General features: G+C 33.5%; 1 long non-coding RNA gene across 4 annotated transcripts; it reads right to left on the bottom strand.

Moving 5' to 3' along the window:
• Positions 1–2,251: 2,251 nt before the first annotated feature.
• On the bottom strand, positions 2,252–6,473 carry LOC111401283. 4 transcript variants are annotated; one of them, XR_002703974.1, is made up of 7 exons: positions 6,404–6,473; positions 6,070–6,202; positions 4,438–4,526; positions 3,662–3,735; positions 3,021–3,559; positions 2,746–2,865; positions 2,252–2,662 (listed from the first exon to the last, which is right to left on the bottom strand). It is a non-coding gene; the product is annotated as an uncharacterized LOC111401283 (long non-coding RNA). The 4 variants fall into 4 exon arrangements; XR_002703975.1 differs by lacking the exons at positions 4,438–4,526; positions 6,070–6,202; XR_002703973.1 differs by lacking the exons at positions 4,438–4,526; positions 6,404–6,473 and having other exon boundaries at positions 6,070–6,327.
• Between the last annotated feature and the right edge of the window lie 17,866 nt (positions 6,474–24,339).

Consider the following 24,339-nt stretch of genomic DNA (forward strand, 5'->3'; position numbering starts at 1 on the left):
CCTTTTGTTTTCCAAAAATTTCAGGCATGGAAGATATCTTCTTAATAAAAATTTAATAAAGATGAGATTTTTATCATATTTCAGTAACCCCATTTTGAATTCCCCACCAATTAATGCAAAGAACTGTAGAAATTACTGTTCGGGAAATCATAGGAGTGAAGATTCCACCGAGTGGACTGAGGAAATACAATATTTAGACGAGTCAAGAAGTATTATTTTCTCCGGTAAGGGAATAAGATCGGTCAAGCCAGATGTTGATGACCATGTAATGGTTGGAGGGATTAAAAAGCCCATGTTGAATGCCTCTGTCGTTGTTAAGATGGTTGAGGTTGTAAAGAGGATGAGACGGAAGCCTGATATGAAGTGGAGGGGATAAAATGATGGTATAGATTTGTTATATTTTGTGAGTGATTTGTAATTTTTAAAAATATAGGGTTATAGATGCAATTAGTTCTCTATGTTTTCTTTTTTTTTCTTTTTGTTTTATTTGAAAGGAGAGTAAAATCGTTAAAAATGGATGAAAATGATTTTTACGCAATGAAAGATGAAAATAAGGATGAAAATATCAAAAAATGAAAGGTAGTGACGTTTTACACAATGATATTGAAAGGTAGGGACGTTTTGTGCTATTTATCTATAAAAGAAATATTGAAATTTACTTGAATTGTTGCAGCACTGATAAAACCATTAACTCATGTGTCGACATTGAAGTCAAAAAGAAGGAAATTATCCGCATTTTAACAAGTTGAGAAGCTTAAGTATAGGCTTATACAACTGATAAGTGTATTTTATATACTTATTCAAGACTTCAAAACGATAATATTTAATGACTTCTTTGATAAATTATGATCTAAATTGCTGTATTTGGTGTTGAATAGGTGAAATTCAATTATGGTACCAAAAAGTAGAAGAAGCAAAAGTGGGCAAAATTGGAGAAAATGGCTAAGTGTAAGAGATCCATAGTTGGGGGACTAAAGTGTATATACTCAAAAGTTGTGTCGGATCTCATGATGAAGATTTAAGAGTTCTCGAAGTCAATTGGATAAAGAAAGACATCAAAGGGATTAAATATAATCAAAGTATGATCACACATCAAGTTCAAATTGGAAAAAAAAAAAAAAAAAAAAAAAAAAAAAAAAAAAAAAAAAAAAAAAAAAAAAAAAAAAAAAAAAAAAAAAAAAAAAAAAAAAAAAGAAAGAAGTTATGCATCATTTTCAGCCTCCCATTGAGACCCAATTTTGTCATAGAAAATGATAAAATTTGAAAATGATATTTGAAACGAAGTTATATCCCTTTAAGTTAGCTTTCCAACGCATTTTGAATCGCCTCAATCGAACATTGAAAAAGAAAATTATGATAAAAATACTGAAATAGGTGTTGTCTGTCTGAAATGTGGCCGTGGCACCACTTCAGGGCACTGCAACGCTTGGAGATTCAGAGAGGTAGCGACGCAGCACCATCCACCACCTATTTTTGATGCGATGCTGCAGCGCTGCATTCTAGGCGCCGCATTCTAGGCGCCGCAGAACCACCAATCCGTAACCTAAGCGAGATTTCAGCCCCATTTTGAAGTCATGATGAAAACCTTACCTTCTACACACGGCAAGACACCTATAAATACAATTTTTCCACACTTTTGTAGGGGATTTTAAGCATTGAAAGGCAAGAGAACATAATTGGAAAATCAAAAAAGAAATTCAGAGGAAAACATAAAGCAATTGAAAGTTTAATGCATTAATTGGAAGAGAAAAAAGATATTTCTTACTCTATATTCTTATTCAAAACCCGGTGATGTCTTCCATAATAACTTCTTATTTTACTTTCATTACTATGAGTAGCTAAATATAATTTTAAGACGAACAATATAACTGATTTAAGAACTTTTATTTCTTTTATTTGAGATTCTTGTTCGCTATAATTACATGTGTGGATTTTAATTATCTTCTTAATGCCTTTAATTTTTTTGCCAATTATTCAATGATTTCGTGAACAATAATTGCGTAGAGATGTGAATTCTTATTTAGACCACATATTAAAATTCGGTATATTAATATAACGTGTAGAGATACATATATTAATTATTGTGGTCGTAAATAAATTCTTGGAACTATTAGTGCGTTTAACTAAATTTGATTCGCATAGAGATCTGGAATTGAAGTAGTTAAATGAGCTCAATGAAAATTTGAGAAGCGTAAATTGAATACAATAGAAAATTTTGATCAAAGACTACTTTAGATTTTATAAATCTCGATATTAGAAGTAAATGTGACCAATAGGTGAAGTTGTTTAGCCCTAACATTCATTTATTGTTTGAATTCCAAATCATTTTTCGTTGCATCCATTCTCATTTTGAGTAGTTAGATAAAAATCACAATCAATCATCATTTTTGTTTATTTTCATCAAATAATGGTTAAGGAAAATTGAATTAAGTGTCAAAGTATAGTCCTTATGAAATCAACAACTAGGACTCTTAAGTCCACTTTACTACTTGTTACGATCCGTATACTTGCGGGATAAAATCGACAACAACAACCATAAAGATCGTTGGGACTAACTAATGTTTGGTTGAAGATAGAACCTTGAACAGGATGGAGTCATCATCTACTTCAAAATGGAAACCAATGGTGAACTATAATGAACATGAAATGATTCGGTAAGTATCTGCAAGGATTCAGACCTCCAATTAATAAAAAACGAAGCAATTTAAGAAAAAATGTGTACAGATCACCAGTTTCATTCATAACCTGAGAAGAGGAGCCAAATGTCATGGAAGCCTGCCATATAAATTTAAGTGATTTATCTGCATCAAGTTTTACCTTGTATTGATAATCAATCCATGCAAAATGAATGGAATGAAATCCCAACTATAGAAACAAAAAAATTAATTAATTAATTAAAGATGGAAGTAAGAATAAAAAATTTGTAATATATAAACATGGAATATCCAGTCCATGGATTATAGACATGGATTGTGTTAAGTTGACGATTCTTCAAATTTCAACAACTGTCTTATGAATACCTCAGCCCCAAGTAGGTAATCTTGAATTGCAGAGTTCCCAAATGGATTGATCTGCCACGATAAGTCTTATTGAACTGACTCTTTATTAGTTGATGGCAAAGGGTTGTTTTGTCAATCATGTCTAGTTGCTTCATCATGCATACTACACCAGCCACCAAGATAGTCCATGAATATTTTTCTAAATTGGAATGAATAAAACACAATTGTAAGCCTCTATATATTTGGAAACAAAAGAGGATTCTTTTGATTTCTATTCGATGTGAGAATCATGTGAATCCCATTAAAAGTAGGAAAGTTAAATCGTATTCTATGTGGTTGGTAAAAATTCAATCCTTATTCTATATAAAATTAACCTAAGTCAATCCATCTTTAGTATTTTACTTGGCAGAGATAATACAAACCCGAGTTAGTCTTAACCTGCAGATCATTTATCAACAGATGCAGAAACTTCCAATACATCAAGTGAGGAAGAGATTGTGTATGCTTGCAAAAGATCAAATCTTTACCTGCTTGCTTTCAAGAAGCTCAATTTTTCATTCCTGCAAATTAATCAACGATAAAGATATGCATGAATAACTCATACGGCAATACTATTCAGCAAGCCAGTAGAATTTAAATTTTAAAGCACTATGACAGCTTACCAAGCTGCATACCATCTCATTGATTAAATTAATGTCATGCCCAATCGATTAAGACTAGATCTCATTTCACTTACCTGCATAATATTAGTAAGAGTATCAATCAAAGAAAATATATTTGTTTTGATGCCAGTTGTGTAGTAATTGTTATTTTCATCTATTGAACTTCCTCACTAAGAAACCCCAAACTTCAACAAGCATATGAACACAGATGAGCATCCTAAGTATGTAACTCAATCCTTGCCCACAGTCAGCCTATTCTTACGCATGAAAGTCATCTAACAGACAACAAAGACAAAGTTCACGACTCTTTTGAATTGTTAAGACTTCTTATCTGCCTTTACTTCAAAGAAATTTGCCTAATATTTGAGAAGTAGTGGGGTGTGAAGACTAAAATCATGTCGTGCATAAAGCTTATAAAATTTTTTGAGATTAAATTGATGCAGTGAACCTAATGATATTCAACATTTATCTCTTTTTCACCCTTTTATTTCTGTAGTGGTTTCTTTCAAATATTCTTCAGTTTGTCCCTTGTTGGTTTAGGAAGGAGTCATCAATGAAAATTCTAAGATGTTTCTCTCATTATATTCAATGCTTAGAATCTTACGACATCTTCATATTATTAAATATGAATGTGATAGTTTTTATTTCATCATAGCAGAAGTTAATCATTGAATCTGAAGAAGCCATAAATGTATGAACCATAAGACCTGAAAAGCAACTGCAGCATGTGCAATTGCACATTAAAATTATCACATCAAAGACAGAATATGTCATACATCATTTACAATAAGCTTTGATGTTTGCCTCTGCTCATCTAGGTTTTATGACTTTGCAGCATTGAAATCTCAAGCAAAAGATATGGAAGCTGAGAAAAATATCAAATTTAAATTCCAATATTTTATTATTAAGCCTAATTTCAAGGCTGATATCATAGCCGAAAACCTCACAAAAAGATAAGTACAGAAAAGAAAAGACTTCTAAGGACTTGATCAAGCTTTGTGAACTTAGATATTGAGATCTATCAAAACAAAAAGCATGGACATCTTCGTTGCATATGAAAGAGTTTACATTTCAACAATTTTCACTCCTAGGATCTTATGGTCATCAATAAACATTCAGTAAAGAACCTTCCACACCTTCCCTAATTATCAAATGGACACGACTTAATACAACAAAATCATATTTCATACTTATTTCAGCTGGGCAGCCAAATATCAAAGTAACTAAAAACACAAGAAAATGGTTGGATAGATGTATCATCATCCATAAAATTTTCATCTCCCTTGTTCCCCATAGTTATCCCACTCGGGATGTTTTTTCAGATTCATGTAAGACAATAAAAAATGAAATGCAAACAAAAACTTTAATGTGATAAAAATTCTTGACAAATACTATACAACATCACAATCCCCTCATGCCTAGATAAATGAAAATATCAGCATTTAAACATTTAGACCATCTCCAACCCTACACCAAAATTTGCACCATTTTGCATTAAAATTTGCACCAAACTAAAAATCATCTTCAATCAATTACACAAAAATTTGTATCAAATGGTCAGTGTTTAATCATTTTCTTCACTTTTTTTTTCATTTTAGTAATTTATTTATATGAAAAATTATTTATTTATTTAATCTACAACTTCATAATTAATTAAATAGATAATTATGTTCCGTTAACGAAAATATTAAATTCATTAATGAATTTAATGAATGTAGTACAATTAATAGAAAAATCACAACTAAGAAATATTAAATAATAATAACAACAACAATAATAATCATAGTATTAAAAATAATAGTTATAGTTGTAATAATAATTAATTAAGAATAAAATTTGTTGTATAACAAGAAAGTGACACAAATATCCTTAACAAAAGTTTGTGCAAAATGGAAAAGAATGGCAAAAATGACATTAGCCATTTTTGTACAAAATGGTGTAAGTGAATAGTGTTGTACTAATGGTGCAAAATTTGGTGTTGGGTTAGAGAGGGATTTTACCAAATATTTTGTGCAAAATGGAGGAAAATTGTGGAATGGTGAAAGGGTTGGTGATGTCCTTAAATCTTCGTCACCCACCATTCATTTATAATTTTTTTTTCACTTGAAAACTTTTAAAAAGAAAAACAACAAAATTGAAAGCTACAATTACCCAAATCAGGGGAATTTTTTCAAATTCCTAGCAAACAATAAACAATGAAATGCTAACAAGACCTTAACTTGATAAAAATCCTAACGAACTGTACAGAATCCCAGGAAAATGAAAAGATTGAAAACTGTTAAATAATCTATATTTACTTCACCTTAAAAATGTTAGAAGGAAAATAGCACAGATTGAAACCGCAAAATGATATTCAAGACAAAGAAACTAAGATAACAAAAGAAAATAAAAATTCATGACAAACTTACAGATTCTAAGTAGGAATAACCAATAGGCAACATTGTGAGCCTCCAGAGAGGACTTTCAGTCAAGGGCAGCGAGTATGGCTCAAGCTATGCTATTTGCTATTCTACTTTCCTCCATTTTCCCAAGTATTTTCAACTTCAACAAGTGAAACAAAGAGGGGTTTCTCTAAATTCTTTTCTACGTTTCAAGTTGAGAGTCCAAATAATCAAAACAAACAAACCAGATAAAATTTCATTTCAAAAAAAAAAAAAAAAAAATTCTTGCATATCTAAAACCATACAAAAAAATCGAACCGCCACACCTTCGATTCATAGAAAAAAATTTATATTTACTTACCAAAAATTCTTTTTTCAATAGTTCTTTCAATTGATCTATGATGAAAACTTCAAAACTCTGCAAAAGAAAAAAATAAAACTTTTAGGATGGTCAGCACCATACCGAAGAGCTTTAGCAAAATTACACAAAACACAGACAAAATTGTAGGAAAAAGAAATAGAAGAGAGAAGAAATGAGAAGAAGGAGAATGGAGAGTTAATTGTTACAATATTCACTAAACTTGGGTCCATATCTGATTGGTCATTTAAAATATCGAGTTTTGATTACTGAACTTTGAAAAATATCTTTGACTGGTTACTGAATTTTAAAATGTCGAGTTTTGACTACTAAACTTCGAAAAATGTCAAGTTTTGGTCATTGAATTTCGATCCATATTTTCGATTGCTCACTGAAATTTAAAATATCGAATTTTGATTACTGAACTTTGAAAAATATTGTAAATGACTCACTGAATTTTGAAAAATATTGTACATTATTCAATGAACTTTGAAAAATGTTGTACATTATTCATTGTAAACTCAATATTTTTCAAAATTCAACAGTTATGCTAGTGAATAATGTATAGCATATTCAAAGTTCAGTGACCAAAACTCGATATTTTAAATTTTAGTGAGCAATTGAAGATATGGACCCAAGTTTTGTGACTCAAACTCGACATTTTTCAAAGTTCAATGATCAAAACTCGACATTTTAAAATTCAATGACCAATAAAAAACGTGAAACTAAGTTCAGTGACCAAAATTCGACATTTTTCAAAGTTCAATGACCAAAACTCAATATTTTAAAGTTCAGTGATCAATCAAAGACATGGAGTTAAGTTCAGTGACCATTGGAACAATTAACTCGAGAATGGATGAATGTGTTGAGAATGGAGAAAATGAGCATGGGATATTGAGTGCAAAAATGAGGAAAGAGTCAGAGAAGAAAAAGAAGCGATTAAAAAGGTACAATAATGCCATGCTTCAGATAAAATAAAAGGGATAAAATTGATATTTAAAATATGGCATCAGCATGACATCATAGTGACGCCTTATGAATAGTTACAAACTTTGCTATTTTATATATCGTAGTGAAGTGATATTTCAATTTCCTGATTTTGTAATTTCATTTTTAAGTTTTGGATGAATTAACGGAGAAAAAAATACAATAGAATGTGAATCTTCTATTTTTTTTTATTTTTTTTAAATATTCGCGGGAATATATCTCTGGGGAGTTAATCATACTTAGACATAGGGAGATGGTCGGGGAAAGGGCGGACATATACTATAACAAGATCAGTTTCAGAGGTGGCGTAGGGGAGTAAATTGGGTCAATCTTGAATCTGTTATCCTAAGAATGATGCTTTTAATTTTGCTTTTTTCAAAGGATGAATAGAAAAATAAGTAAAATCAATAAGATCTAACAAACTTATTTCACGTTAGTAGTTGTTTTGCTCCTTATGTCTATTCTTTTCCTCCCACTCATTTTTATTGTTGTAGAGTTCGCAAGATGATTTTTTAAAATTTCCAATCTTTTCATTTCTTGTTTAAGCATTATTTGATAAATAAATAGGTCAGTATTACATGGATATTAGTGAAATATTTTAGATAATGGGATGATCTACAAGTTATATTATTTTTTTAGCAATTAAGTCGTGTTGACATCCAACATCTCCCTCGACACACTTAGGTCTTGATCAATACTATGAGCTTTTTTGGTTCGAATTAAAATTTAATTTTAATTTAAGTCAATGTCAAACAATCAATATTAACCACATTTTTCATAGGTCCCACAACTTTTCAACCACACATTTTAAAAACTTCTATCACAATCTACTTAAAAAAAAATCTAATAAATTAATCTATGACTACAAGACTATCAACCTAGTTGATATTATTAGAAACCCATGACATGAAATGATCCATTTCTATTTAGTTCCATTCCACTTTACTCAACAACCCAATCATTTTATTAGTAGTTGCAGTTGAGGGCCTAAGGTTTAATTTACTTGGCCCTATTTTTGTCCATAAACCTTGGATGAGCAATTATGATGCCAAAGCTGCGATGGGTTCAGGTGGCCCCTCAATCTTTCAATCGAGCAACTCTCTTACTATCCCTACCGAATTAAGCATTAACTCTCACTGTCAAACTGTCCGAATAAGAAACAACCTTTGGGGCCTAATCATGAAAGGGATTGACCTAAGAAAATTCACTTCATACTTTAGAGGCAGACAAATGAAATAGAATAAGATGGCATCAAAGAAAGAATGACAGCTAATCCAATAGTACTGGTAGGACCTTGTTGCATTTTTAATATCCCATAAGTGTATGGATAGTAACACATAATAAAATGAACTTAAGAATTTGGATATCGTTCCCACAAATACTATTATTTAACAATTGGTTTAATTATTTGTAACTTTAATTTGATCAGAAATAAGTATTGTGATTGGTGTCTAAATTATTCTAACTAAATTAAATTATTTAACGTACACAACTTATTGAATTTGGATCTTGAAAGTATGAATATGGATGCTAAGACTTACAATTTTACCTATGGATCCCCTTTAATTCGTCAATCAAGATTCATTACAATTGTAGTATTCGGTCGAATTCTTCTAAAGTATTCAATTTATCTCTCTCGAATTCTCGTTGAGCCTATTTAACTAATTCAATTTCATATCTCTATGCGAATCAAGTCTAGTTAAACAAAATACTAGTTCTAAGAATTCATCTAAGACTGCAATAATCAATATAGGTGTTTCTACACGTTATACTAATTTACTGAATCTTAATATGAGGTTTAAATCTAAAAATCACCTCTCGATTCGTAATAGATTCACAAATTTATTGAATAATTGGCCAAAGAATTCAAATTATTAAGTACATAATTAAAATCAACAAATATGCATATAAAGAACTTGAATCTGGATAAACGAAATAAAGTGTCACACATAGATTACATTGTTCGATTTAACTGTGGATTTAGCTACTCATAATAATGAAAAAAAAAAAAAATATATATATATATATATATATAGACTTCATAACTAAGTTTTGAGATTTTGATCATGAAAAGAATTGGATCTTGCACCAAGAATCTTTTTTAACCTCAAAAGTCTTTAAACCTGGCTTTTTCTCTTTGATTTTGATGATTATGTATTTTTCTTCCCCCACCAAATTATGTGAAACTAGAGGTGTATTTATGTCTTCTTCAAGCCTTGGAAGAATTTTAGCTGAATTGGGCTTTTAAAAAGATGAATTTTACTTGAAAGCCCTAACTGTACACGACGTGATGCCTAGGTGCTATAACTGGATGCCTAGGCACTGACTTTTGGGGGAAAAGATCAATAATGTGGTGCCTAAGTGCTAAGGGATAGTGCTTGGGCTCTAGCGTTAGCTTCAGTTAAACTGCATAGTTTTCAGTAATTTCATAATAATTTTTTCTCTTGATATTCAATTAAGACGATTCAAAGTACATTGAAAAACTAACTCAAAAGGCTACAACTTTGCTTAAAGTTGCATTTTCCTAATTCGAATGTTTACTAGGTCAAAAATAGGTTTAAATCTTGAGTTGAAAATTTGGAACGTCCTTGTGCGGTTGAAAATTGATTTGTAAAAATATTTTGGCCATATTTCACTCCTTTTAACTTCTAATTGCATCCAATTTTTTAATATTTACACTTTAGTCCCCCAACTTTGGATCTTACTCATTTTACCAATTTTCACTTCTTTCTTTCATTTTCACTTCCCTTCATTGGGTTTCACGTAATAAATGAAATATACAATAAATTAGGCTATAATTGTCCAAAAGAACTATTAAATGTCTATATTTTTATATCCAAATAAGTGTACAAAATGCACTTATCAGACCTTTTGAGCCATTTTTTTGGGGAAAAAAAGATTTTATAATGGTTTATTTATTTATTTATTTATTAGCGGATTTGTGGTTATAAAGTATGAAAATTTTGAGTTTACGAATAATATATATTTTTTTTTTTATCAAATAAGGGCTTAGTTCTCTCATCATTATATCTAATTTCTAATCTATTTCAGATAGATTAAAAAGCCATTAGCGCGAATCCAATAGAATGTTAAAATGTTTCACATGATTAGTCATAAATAATTGAGAATAAAATCTAACATATACTGACATACTAAATTCATATTCATATGAGGAAACCTTTAGAGAAATACTGCTATAGATCAACAAAATGAAATATGCGGTTTTCAAAACTATTTTAACATTGAAACACCTAAACATGCTAATTCATTAAAGTTGAGAACATGTTAAAGTATCCATAATAAGATCAATCAATTCTTGATTCTTATTGCAATTTTGATGAGCGTGAGACTAATTCATTGGAAGATAATATTTAACGAAGGATAATCTTTTTCATAATATAATTTTTTTTGTTAAAATATATATAATTGTAACATTCTCCAACTGTAATCTCGATAATTTAACAAACTCAAGCAAATATCATTTTGATCAAGATTGTAGTATATGTTTGAGTTGGTCAAGTTGGGCATTTTAAAAAAGAATAAATTTTGGTGTACATAAAAAATGTACACAAGGGTGTCCACACCTGTCGCATGGAGTAGAGCCAAGCACAACCCTTTAAAAAATAAACATATTATTATTATTATTATTATTATGAACAGGGTGAAATTGATCCCGTGAATCATTTTGAGAAGAATAATGTTATTTATGATCAATAATTATTTTTAATTTAGATGATAGTGACAGATTCAATGTCAAATATATCAAAGTGGAATTGATTGATCGATGGATAAGTTATATGATTGATTATAACCACTAGCAAAGAGTTATCAGACAATAAATTAGAGGCTACTGCCCGCAAGTAACAATCACGATTAAGGATGAACCACATTGTACTATTTTGAGAAACGCCTCCCAACCAGAAAAATAGTAAATTAAATCAATGCTCACCGAACTTTATTCGTAACGATCGAGGCCTAGTGTCTAAGCCGTTAACTTCCAATTGGTATTAGGATTTAACTTAAATTTCTCTTAAATGAAAGGTTATGGGTTTGAATCCTTGGAACGCAAACGAAATTCATAATTAGCAAGATGTGCTCAACTCTCCAAGAGTGGACAAATACGTAAGTTAATGCTTTAGACCTGAGACTTGGTTCGTTATAAAAAAAATGTGCAATTTTTGTAAAGATCGAGACCTCGTGTCTAAGCCATTAACTTATTTACTATTCATTCTAGGAGAACCTAGTCCATTTTATCTATCACGGCTTTCTATCTTGTCCACTGGATTTGAGTTGGTATTAGATTTTAACTTAAATCTCTCATAAGTCAGAGGTATTAGATTCGAATCTTGGAGTCGTGGTAGAATGTTGAGAGGGGTAAGATGAGATAAGCTCTCTTGAAGCAAACAATAAATTAACGTTTTAAATAGGAGGACTGAATTTCTATAATTTGTATCGGGAACCATCATCCTAAAAAATGAGTAGAGTAACTATTTAAGCATTTTTTGTTGAACGGTTAAAATCTAAATTCAATATTTAGTGAAAGCTAAACTTCAACATTTGTAATTAGTTCACGTGATTGTTGAAGAAGATGATACTTAAGTTAGAAAAAATTAGAGGGACAAAACAATCATTTATGCTTGTGCCTAATTTTTGAATATTGAACGGCGATACAAATATATATGATATGTTAGAGAAAAATATTATAGATTTATTAGATTTTGTGATCTTATATATTATGAAAGTATAGTCTTTTGCATTTAGTGAAAACAAAGATTAATAATTAGATTGAATGGTCTAGAATCCATTAGAAAGAATCTAATTATTAGAGCTTGTATAATATATGTCCGATTAGATCCATATGGTCTATAAAGTATTGAAACTTAGTTGTAACTATTATTAAAAGTTTTGTGCTTAATTGTAATTACAATAAAATTTTGTATTTAATTGTAATTATTATGAAAGTTGTAAATTTAATTGTAATTATTATGAAAGTTGTAAATTTAATTGTAATTATTATGAAAGTTGTAAATTTAATTGTAATTATAATTGACATTCTAGGATTGCACATATAGTTAAACATACACTAATTCGATTTGGATTTTAATTAAGACTCATGTTTGAACTATAGATGGAGTTATAATTGTACAGGAATAGGAGCTGTTTTATATCTACAAATAGAGATCGGATGAAATCTAGACATCCTACAAAATATAATACAATGATTTGAGTGCTCAAATAGGAGAGCGAAAGTATAGAGAAATTTTATTTTCTTACTTAATTCAAATGTTCAATCCAAGAATAGTTTCTTGATTTAATTAAAATAAGGTATTCATTCACTGGTGTAGTCTCGACTTTGGTTAATACTATATAAGACATGGAAGGTTGGAACATTAAGTTCCTGATATAACATATGCATGAACGTCTTGTGATCCAAAAATTTGAAAACTCATGATTCATAATTAATTTAAAAATTAACTACCGAATTTTGGTAAAAAAATTCGAATCCCTTTATTCTTGATATAACATATGCATTAACATCTTGTTCATTGAATTAAAGAAAAATTTTAATTTTTGGATAAATTTATTTTCGCATTCCAACAGAATCATCCTAATTGATTAATTCTTCTTTACAGCATGCGATTAATTTGATTTGTTCATTTTTTAACTCTTCTTTTCAATTAGCGATGCTGTATCAACTTGATAGTATAATAGCTAATATAATCCATCCATGCATGATGCATCTTTTTAATTTTTTCACGAAATTCTTGCAGAATCACTCATGTCCTACTCTGCAACTTGAAGGGTATCCTTAGAATGCAGAAATTATTAAGAGCAACTGTAGCAGGAATCCCTCGATAAATCTTGATTTCGAGCTCAGAAAACAATTAAATCAACACCGATTTACCTCGACTCGACCCAAGACTTTCGCCTTCTCTTTGAACTGCTCTCTTTCTCTTAAACCCCCCACAAAGGAAAAGGGTGGTGGTGTTAGCAATCCACAAAGGTATGAAGAGGAAGAAGGAGATATCACAATGGTTGAATCTTACTCACAAGCTCACATGGCTTTCTTCTATCTCGGTTGCCTCTCTTCTCTCAACTCTCCTCTCCACTCCATTGCTACAACACACATACACCAAAAACGGCTGAGAGATAAATACATATATATAGGTTAGTTTAGGTCACTCTAATTGGGCCTAGGGTTCACTAAGTGGGCTACCAATTAATCTAAATTAATGGGCCAATATTCAACTCCATATTAATTACTAAATGGTCCAACTAACCAAATAATCATCCAACCCGAACCCGAACCATCCAAAAGTGTAGTTCAACTCCGAGTCGAGCCAAGTCCATGGTGTCGATAAATAATCCGACAACTGTTTTAAATCATCGCCCGGATATTGGGTATCAAAAAACGCAACAATCTCCACCTTGATACCCAATAATCTGCAAGCAACCAAAACACACAGTTTATATTTGCACAATCAAGGTAATCCAATAAAATTGGAATCACGGACCTTACCTCGTATTTCGAACTGAAACACATATCATACTTGCTCCATGTACTCACCGGGGCTAAGGTCAAGAACACCCAAATAGAAATAAGTATTCACAGTGAACAAACAATCATGCGATGAAGATATATATAGGATAACACACACACACAGATCTTTTCAAAAATCACGTTCACACAGAACCACGTATTAACACATAGTTAATCAAACAACGGTCAATCGCATATGCAACAAATGCATAAATGACCCCATGAAAGATCTCACTACACTTATCTTATTCCATTCCGTGTTGCTCATACCTCAAGAACACATATCTCCTCTCATCGCCCACAATGCTCACTAAACCAATCACTTAACTCATGTCTAATTGGCAAGTCACAATAGATCATAAACTCTCAGGATAATCCTCTATCACCATATCACTTCTCCCAACCTACATGGATAATGGGACTCCACCTTACAGAAATGATAGAAGTGCCTCTCTTACACTCTACCTGTACAGGGTCTCTTTCACAGATAAAGGATTCTACACATTTGATCACATCTCCACTCGTGATCCAAATGTCACACTCTACATCCCTCGTGCATATAACCAATGCACCTCTAGGCATCTATACTCCACCTTACCAAAAGACATTCAACTCACTGCTAATGCATCTCAAACTCACTATGGCAAAACAACATCTTTCGGTGACCACAAATGTTAATGCACTCACCAATGCTCCCAAAAAATTCACAAAGAAAATAGTGGAGGTGGCACTCTCAAAGAGAATTGAAGAAAGAGTCAGTTACTTCACTACACTCACAAAAGAGGCTCACAAAAATAAAGAAAGTAACCCTAACATGGCTGTTTCACAAAATCTCACAAACCACATAGGCTGACAAAGATGAATGAGAGAAACGGCTGTCCAACTTTCTTCTCATTATCATACTCTCAAACCACTCACAGAGCAAATAGAGTATGCCATAAGTCTCAACCCAATATGCATGCAAACACATTACACAAAGTAATAAAATCACACTCAATTCATACAATTACACACATCAAACAAGTTGAAAGTGTAACATCAATATTGCAACAAAATTAAGTGACCACATACATACAAAAAGGATTACATACAGATACAATGCAAGAACCAGGTTTATTCTCTCAATAAACCTCATTAGGATCACTACTCGACCATAAAGTCACATTCGCCTCGTCTCTATTCTCATCTTTCCTTTTATTATCATCCTAGGACAATCTATGCCACCATGTCCAAATTTTATAACAGTTAAATCATTTTCTTATTTTTCGCACTTATCTTAGACCTACATTTGCCACCAATGCCAAATAATGACCACAAGTAAAGTATGAACATAATTCACATAGAATAGCCAGCAAACTTTCCTAAGGCCAAAACCAATTCTAATAATGTAGAAAAATTGACAGTAAATTCACAAAGAATTTAAGGTAAATAATTAACAAATAATTCATAGATCTAACAACAGGCAATGGTTACTCCTTCATGGTAACCCAAAACATAATGTCACCCCACACGATGACCTCTAATGCAAAAAATAAATTACTTTACATAATAATTTTAACTGCAATAATAAAAAGTAAAAGATATAATACCGAGCGGACCACGTCTGAAGGTCCGTAATATCGAGACATGCGAATTCACCACTTTAGGACTATTACTATTTATCCTAAAGTCACTAGCAATCACAGCAACACGAAAATAGCACCCGACACCCAAACGTCCAACGGCAAAATCGTCCAACTTTCACTGTATTGCTCGAAACTGAAATATGAAAACACTGCAGGGTCCGTCTCATCATGGGGAAGATTCTGTCTGAAAACCACTTCGCCGGAATCGAATGGACGCTCCCTCATGCACCGTTGTCATCTTCCCCACGTGCCCGCGACCTGTCACCCTTCCGGGTTCTTCTCCGCCTGTACAGTCCACTGGTGGTGTCCGTTTTGCTAAATTTCTTTTGGTTTCATCAGAAAACGCCAAAATAGATCCAACAGAAAATTAAAAAAATCGAACAATTTCTGTCTCTGATTTCTAGATCCGTTTCTGACCACATCCAACCCGTTTTTAGCCCCAAAAATCACAGATTTATCAACAACACAAGCTCTGATACCATTTGTAGTGGAAATCCCTCGATAAATCTTGATTTCGAGCTTAGAAAACAATCAAACGAACACTGGTTTACCTCGGGTCCACCCGAGACTTTCGCCTTCATTTTGGACTGCTCTCTTTCTCTTAAACCACCACAAAGGAGAAGGGTGGTAGTGTTAGCAATCCACAAAGATATGGAGAAGAAGAAAGAGATATCACAATGGTTGAATCTTATTCACAACCTCACATGGCTTCCCTCTCTCTCGGCTGCCTCTCTTCTCTCAACTCTCCTCTCCATTGCTACAACACACACACACCAAAAATGGCTGGGAGATAAATACATATATATAAGTTATTTTAGGTCACTCTAATTGGGTCTAAGGTTCTTTAAGTGGGCTACCAATTAATCTAAACTAATGGGCCAATATTCAACTCCATATTAATTACTAAATTGTCCAACTAACCAAATAATCATCCAATCCAAACCCGAATCATCCAAAAGTATAGTTCATCTCCGAGTCGAGCCAAGTCCATGATGTCGATAAATAATCCAATAACTGTTTTAAATCATCGCTCGAATTATTGGGTATCAAAAAACCCAACAGCAACGAATGTAATTGGCCGATATAAAGATGTGTAGTTCTTCTAATTATGGATGTATTTTGGCAGTCCATATGCATCTATCTCCTCTGCCCATTTCTTATTTTTTAATAAGCTTCCATCTTCTAGTCCTATTACCATTCAAAGCCTTTAATTTCTCTATAAAATACTTTCAGTAGTTGTCCCTCATTGAAGGAACATCCTATGACAGATGAGTGACGCTATTCGTTTAATTTTTTGCAAATGTATGATATTGCAAACGGTAATAAAGTAAAAATCATTCCTCGAGGACTATTACTAAATCACGTGTCAGTTAATTCTGACCTTAATCGAATAGCAAATTTTGTATAAAAAATTTATACTATATTAATTAATTTAATTAAGTATTCTGATGAGCAATTTATGAAGCTTTTGTATTTAGATGTAAAGGTTACTATAACCTTGAAGCCTCATTAATTCATTTTAATGCAATTAAATAACATAACAATATATGCACATTCTTATTGATTAATGTTCCTAAATTAATTAAAAGCATCAATATCAATTAAATCTATCACCTCATGTGACATTTCTATATCTTTATGAAAGATAAATTTTACAATTTTTTTTATAACCTGCTATTTATCCTATTGTTTCATTCGAAATCAATAAAATTCACAATCGATCAAATTAGTGATCAAATAATTAAAAAGTAATTAAATCCTACAACAATTATCCAAGAATAAAAATATATTGGCATCAGATTATTGAATTTATATTAGAATATAATAATAAAGGTTCATCAATGTCTTACTAATTAAAAACCTAGCCTAGCTAGCATAACAAAATTAGAAGAAAATATATTTAATTGGAAGAATAAAACTCAAAGTTTGAGTTGATGAGGGAGAAGATGAAATTAAACTTGATGTTCTTGAATTTCTCCAATTGTATCTTGATTGAATTTCCAGTTGTTTTTCCAAAAATTCAAGGTTTGATGTCCAACTTCTTGAAAACTTGTAATTGCCCTTTAATTCTCACAAGAACAAAGAATTAACCCTCTTTTATGGTGACAATTTATAATTAATGGTGCAGGAGAGGTTTCCCATAATTATTCTACATTTTTGTATTTACAATACCAGAAAATTGGTTGTAAATCGCATTATAATTTCAATTTATGAAGAATTTTAATGAAAAAGGAAGTTGCTGCCACATGTCCCTTAGTTAACCTCATGCCTGTATGGTACACCTTGGCGCGGTCTCGCCAGCAGGTTAATTTGGCTCCTGCCTGTTTTTAGACACGAGCAAGGGCAGGAGCGCAAGTAATATTGATCATTTAACTTCTAATTCCCCAACCTCTTCCCCGTCGTGTTTGAGGACACTCTAGAAGCCCCCCCACTCCTGGGTATAATCCACAGCCTCCTCGGCCATGACATACCTATCCACCTCGGACGCCCCCCCATGACCTACCCCATGGTCTAAAGACGCCACTGTAACAAGCTCCCTACCAGAAGTGGAATCCATTTTTTGAGAACAAAGACAATAACAACGGTTTTTTATGCAAACAATACCTAAAAAAGTTCAACACAAACGGAGACTGGTCAGAATCTAATCGCAGACAACCTCGACGCCGAAAATGGGAGATTTGAGAGAATTTGAGAATGCAAAGTGTTCAAAAATTCTGGAAAGCAGGATTTTCTCGCCTTTTATAAAGGTTCAAGGCGAACCCCACCCGTCAGATCAAATCTCAGTCAATCCGAGCCCTCCATTTTAGATCCAATCTGAGGCGTTGAATTCAAACAGTTTTTTAAATCCTACGCCTCCGATCTAGGCGTACCTCACATGCACCTCTCCAACGCGTCTGCTTCTAGAAACGCCAGCTGCCCTCATAATTACATTTTTAATTCATCGGCGCCAGCGCCTTGGAAGTTGTAACGGTTCAGCTACCTTTCCTCGAAAACAAGCACAAAACATCAAATCATTGGCACAGAGACCAAAGCATAATCATTACCATTGGACCTCGGCTTCTTCACACCCATTCAGCATTCAAGCCTCGCAGGTTTCAAGTCTCGCAGGTTCGATTTCCAACCACCTCGGCTTCTTCATATGCCATTCAGCATTCAAGCCTCGCAGGTTCGATTTCCCAACCACCTCGACTTCTTCATCATTCACCTACAGCAAAACTTCTCTAACTTCAACCATGATATAAATATCTATACTTGGACTTGGGGGACTATTATTTGGGGGTTCAAAAAAAATTCAAAAATTCTTTCAACTTTTAGTCCATTAAAGTCCACGCATTACATTAATGATTATACTTGGACTTGGGGGACTATTGTTGCTTGTTGTCACACCTGTCCTACCCACCTGGGCCAATGGCCCACTCATCCTGATCCACGTGGCATTCCTGCCGAGGTGGCCCACATTGCCGAGGTGGGTTATATCCGAACTGTAAGTGTTATGCCCTAGATCCAATCGATTTATGTTGTAAACGCTTTTAATATATTTAATGCATTTGATTTTGGTGAGATCTATTATTTATTTAAATTAATTTTGTAATAAATAATATTAAATAATAGAATCCGAAGATCCAATTTTTTGGTAATCTGTTGATCACAAGGAGTTGTGATTGTGAGATACAAATTACATATAATTGGATCTTGAATAAACCATGGTCGTAAGTAATAACGAGATACGGATATCGTTAATGCAGTTAGACCATCACGTGTGGCATTTCTTACTTGTGAAGTAAGTAGCTGATCTCACGAGCTAAAGTGTGGTGACACTTAAATGAACACGTGGATGTTTTGTTATAGAACAAAACATTGGAGACCCGCTAAGAGATTCCACTTGGATAACTATCTGAGTGTCAGTGGCTAATCTCTAACGTTCGGTAGTGGAATTGGTCCTTTGACTTGAGGTCGTCATGATACCTTATATGAGGATAGTCATACTTTGGCGGTGTTGGATGTTGCTCTGAAAGGGGCCGCTAATACGACATCGTTCGGTTGTGTCAAGAATCGTATGAAGGTTGTGATTGATCAATAAAGGATTCGTCACTCTTAGATAGTAGGAGATTATGATCTACGTTTCATTCAATTAAGTCGATGATGAAATCCTTGGCCAAGGTGTACTCATAAGTCGAAAAGGAGTTTTCGATTTATATTGACTTAATAGTGGAATGAAAGATATGATCGATGATCGAGATTGACACAATTCCATATCTCGTAATTGATCGGATCGTATTGACGAAGGGATAATAGTTCCACGGTGAACGAACGAATTTGATTTTGTCATACCACGTGACATTTCCCGTCACATGTATTGCCCTGACACATTGCTAGATGTCAATCAGGGACGGCGAATGTGAATTGACGATAAATTAAAAGGGTGTATTAATTTATCAATTTTGATTAGATCAAAATAATATTTCACGACGTTAGGTATCGTGGTCGGGAACCTAATGGGTCGCACACAAAAGAGAATTGGAAGACTGCAAATTGTCAATTGATTAATTTAACAATCGTTGGATAAATTAATTAATTGAATTTCTTATTTATAATCCCGAATTAATTAATTGGATTAATTAATTCACGGACCGGGTTTGATTAATTGGATTAATTAAATATTGGAGCGGACCGGGTCGGGTCCGTTTGGGTTTATATATATATATATGCAGCTAAGGTTTGAGGTCCATAAGTTATTCATTATTCTTGCTAGCACAAGAAAGAAACCCTAGCAGTTGCTGTTTTCTCTCTGTGTGGATTTCATTGGAGGCTGCACAATTGGACAGCTGTGGGAGGCAGATTCAAGCTGCTGGAAAGGAATAACGCGAAAGAGTTTGCAAATCACACAAAAGGTATATTTCTCATCACAGTTTTTATCTAAATACAAAGTTGAATCCTAAATGGGAATTGAAATTTGTTAAATTCCGCTGTGCATGTTTAAGTAAATTCCCAACACGAACTGCTTCTAACCGAGGCCCATGGCCCGAGGCGTGAAAGCTTCTGGATGTAGCTGAGGTCCTCAAATGGACGAAGCCCCGAAGTTGATGCACGAGCCTCTTAACCACAAGGAAACATCCTCCATGGTCACTTCTCCGAAGAGATCGCCTGCACAGATCTTATTCGAATGATTAATGGAATGTTTGTCATAAACGTAAAGGTCAAGTCTTGTCACTAGCATAGAGGCCCTGCACAAGCAATAAATGCGCCGTAAGCTAGCAAGTCAAGTCCCATGCCTAAGAATAGACGTTTGAACTAAGGAGATGAGGCCACGTGCAACTTCATCCAAGGGTCCCCATTCCATATGTATCACTATAAATACCCCCATTGTATAATGTCAAAGGCTAATGCAAGAATCAATACTAAAGACTACATTTACTCAACTCTCTCAGTTACTTGCAATATATAAATCGAATTTATACACTTTTACACATACATTTACAAGCACCGGTTGGTAATTATTGTACAACCGGATTTCGAATAACCCGCCGGATTCCGAACGTCACCGTCCCGCGTCTTTGGGCTACTCCCACGCCCCCTTTGAACCGCTCGTTTAGACCGTCCACGTGTCTTAGCGTGTTGGACTTTCGCCCACGCAAGCGCGGGTGGGACCGGCATCTATTGGCACACTTTTTGGGGTCAACACTCATAATCACTACTGAACGAGCCCTATGTTGATTCATTACTGTAATCTAGAATACTTCATTTGGATCATGTTTAGATTTTCTCAAATGTGTTTGGAGAGGAAAAGTTTTTTTAAGAGTAACTTTAACTTCTTTCTAAGCTTAATTAGCCAAACATGCTCTTGGTCCTTACTTTTGTCTTTTGAAAATTTTAATTGTTATGCTTCTGCTTTGTAATTATGACTTAGTTCGTGTTTTTTTAAGTTATCTTATAATTATTAGTTATTATGAGAGTTGCATTTATAGATGCCTTGTGGTAATTATGCTGTTATTATTTAAATGAATGAATGACTGTGTCAAATTGTACTTATAGGTCATTAGTTGTTACACTCTTGATTAATTTCTTTAAAGTGTTCAAGTACAGGGTTACAATAATGTTGTAATTTGTGATCATTAAGAAAGAAAAGTTCATATAGTTAGATTTCTAGTTGAAGTAGTACTTCTCCATTTTGAATTTTGTGTCGAGAAATTGTGGTTTTATGTTGCAACCGGGAAGTTGGTGAATAATAAGATATCTTGGAGAGGTGATTATGTTCTGAAAGACTGAAGTGAAGCAAATTTAGATCTTTCAAAAGGTACGTATGGTGCTCGAGATCACATGAAGTTTGGATTCCCGGTGGCTTTCACAGCCACAGTACTGTCGTGGACCATCTTGGAGTATGGGGATCAAATTAAAGTGGTGAATCAATTAGAACCTGCTCAGGACACGCTCAGGTGGATCACCGACTATCTCCTAAATGCTCATCCTTCGGAAAATGTTCTTTACATTCAGGTCCTCTAATTTTCTTTTCTCATCACTAATTAGGGAAGTTAATACCTCTAAAGAACCTGTCTAGTGCATTATGTATATTTCCTTTGTTTCGGGGGTTTTAAAGAAAAATGGTACTTGTTATATCCTAAATTACATAGCATGCACATGACGGAGGGAGTCCTACATCGACCGAGATGGCATCGACTAATTAATTAATTAATTGGACTTATTTTAATTAAACAATTGCATATTGGGTTTGGAACTTCGGCCTCGCACATTAGCTCACGAGGCTCATTTCCATTTTCTATATATGTTTGGTTTCATTTCACACAAAGGGAGGTCGAGGTGGAGAAGGTGAGGTCAAGATTCGGTTGGCACAATTTTTGAGGTCAACAAATTGATGTCGTCTATGGGAATAGTACTTTAACCATGTTCTACCAAATACAAAGGATCACCAAGAAATGAAGAATTTTTCGATTAGTTTCTACTAAAAACAGCAAATTCAGCCACCAAAAACAAAGGAAATGGGCTGAACAAACTCACGATGAAAATGGTTACAGCAAACAAAATGGGAAAAATGAAAATTTTCCATTGACGAGATTAGCCATGAAAATGGTCAATGAAGCAAAAATATTTTTGGCAGCTTGGAGCATTCTTCCAACTAGTTTTTTAACGAGTCATCCCAATTGTGAACTTGAAAACACCCTCAAGAAATGAAGGAAACTATTCTACTGGGAAGAGAACGGATAAACCTCTTTGGAAGCAAAAATCGGATCTTGGAGCAAAATGAAACTAGAAATGAGTTTTCCCTAAAAAGGGAAAAATTGACCGAAGAAATGAAAATTTTCAGGCCAGTATTCTCTACCAAAAATCAGTGTCAGCCACCAAAGAAGAAGAAAAATGGTTACTAAAAATCTCCTAGAAATAAGGAATTTTTAAGAAACCACCAATTTTTGGTTTCTCTGACAAATCAAAATGAGGGGAACAACCCAACACCAAAATGGCTGTCAAGATTGGATTCTGAAATTTTGAGCTTTTGCAAAGGATTATGGAGAGCAAAAATTATCTTATTGCATTAGTTGTAGAAAAAGTGCTCGATGAAGTGACCGAATGCAGCGACAACCATCGAAGGAAAACATTGTCTACCAACAGTCTCCTACAGCCGCTGCCCACCATAAAAGCCATCACAGTGTGTTTAAGGCCTCCGTTACTCAAAGACCACCAACTATCACCGACTATTTTGTCTCGAAGTAGTTTTCATTGCCATGGTTTTCGATTTTGAGGGCTACGACATATTTAGCAGCCTATAAGGTGTCCTTTTCTAATCTCTTAGCTTGTCCCTTTCAGTAGTACAAGAAAAAAGCTATTTGTACAATGTGGGTTTACAAGGTTGGCTTACAATGTGACGTGGCAAGGGGCAAAAAAGGAAGAAAATGACAAAAGGACAAAGAATTCAGACAGACAAAGAATTCAAAAGGCTGAATAAGAGACAGTGAGAGCACGTGATTTCTCCCTCTATTCAATTTCTTACCAAAAGCTGAAAGAAAAGGGAAAAACCCAACCTCCATTTTCTCCCCAAATTTGAAGACAGCGAAGCCATTCGAAACGTGATTGTCGAAACGTGATTGAACATATCATTAATTAAATTAATGAAACTTTGTATATATTAAAAAATTTAATTATAATACGGAACCGAATGGAACCAAACCGGACCGAACCAAACCGAATGGAACCGAACCCAAACGGTTCTATAATTAAATTTGGACCCGACGGTTTCACTTACTAAATATCCTAAAATTTCGGGTCGACCGGACCATGTCCAGCCCTATTTAGTTAGGTCAAATCTGTTGTTTATGTGGAAGGAAAATCAATGTTGTAGATTTATCATGCCAATCTGTTGTTTATTTGTAAGGAACGTGACAGTCTGTTGTTTATGTGGGTAAGGTACAACTTATGAATGTAGTAGATTTATCATGGCATTGTCTTGAAATAATCGGCAACGTGGCGGTAAGTAGACTATTTATACTAAACAAGGAAATTAATTAAAACCTAATTTAAAAAGGAAATAAAATTCTAGAATATGATAAAAAAAATGGAAATAAAAGTCCTAGAAATATTAAAGTTACCAAGCAAGAATTTCATCCAAATTAAAACACTACGCGAAAAAGGAAACACGAACGCATTGTTGTTTTATATGTAGTCGCATGGTTCTCATGATTCCAGCCTTGTAATTTTCGGTATGCATGTGTGCAACCGCATGCATCTTAAGGCAGTGCTGTCACATGGTAGCCGTGCTGGACTGTTTCTTCCTTGTT

The sequence above is a fragment of the Olea europaea genome, chromosome 10 (genome assembly GCF_002742605.1).
Source record: "Olea europaea var. sylvestris chromosome 10, O_europaea_v1, whole genome shotgun sequence".
NCBI lineage: Eukaryota > Viridiplantae > Streptophyta > Magnoliopsida > Lamiales > Oleaceae > Olea > Olea europaea.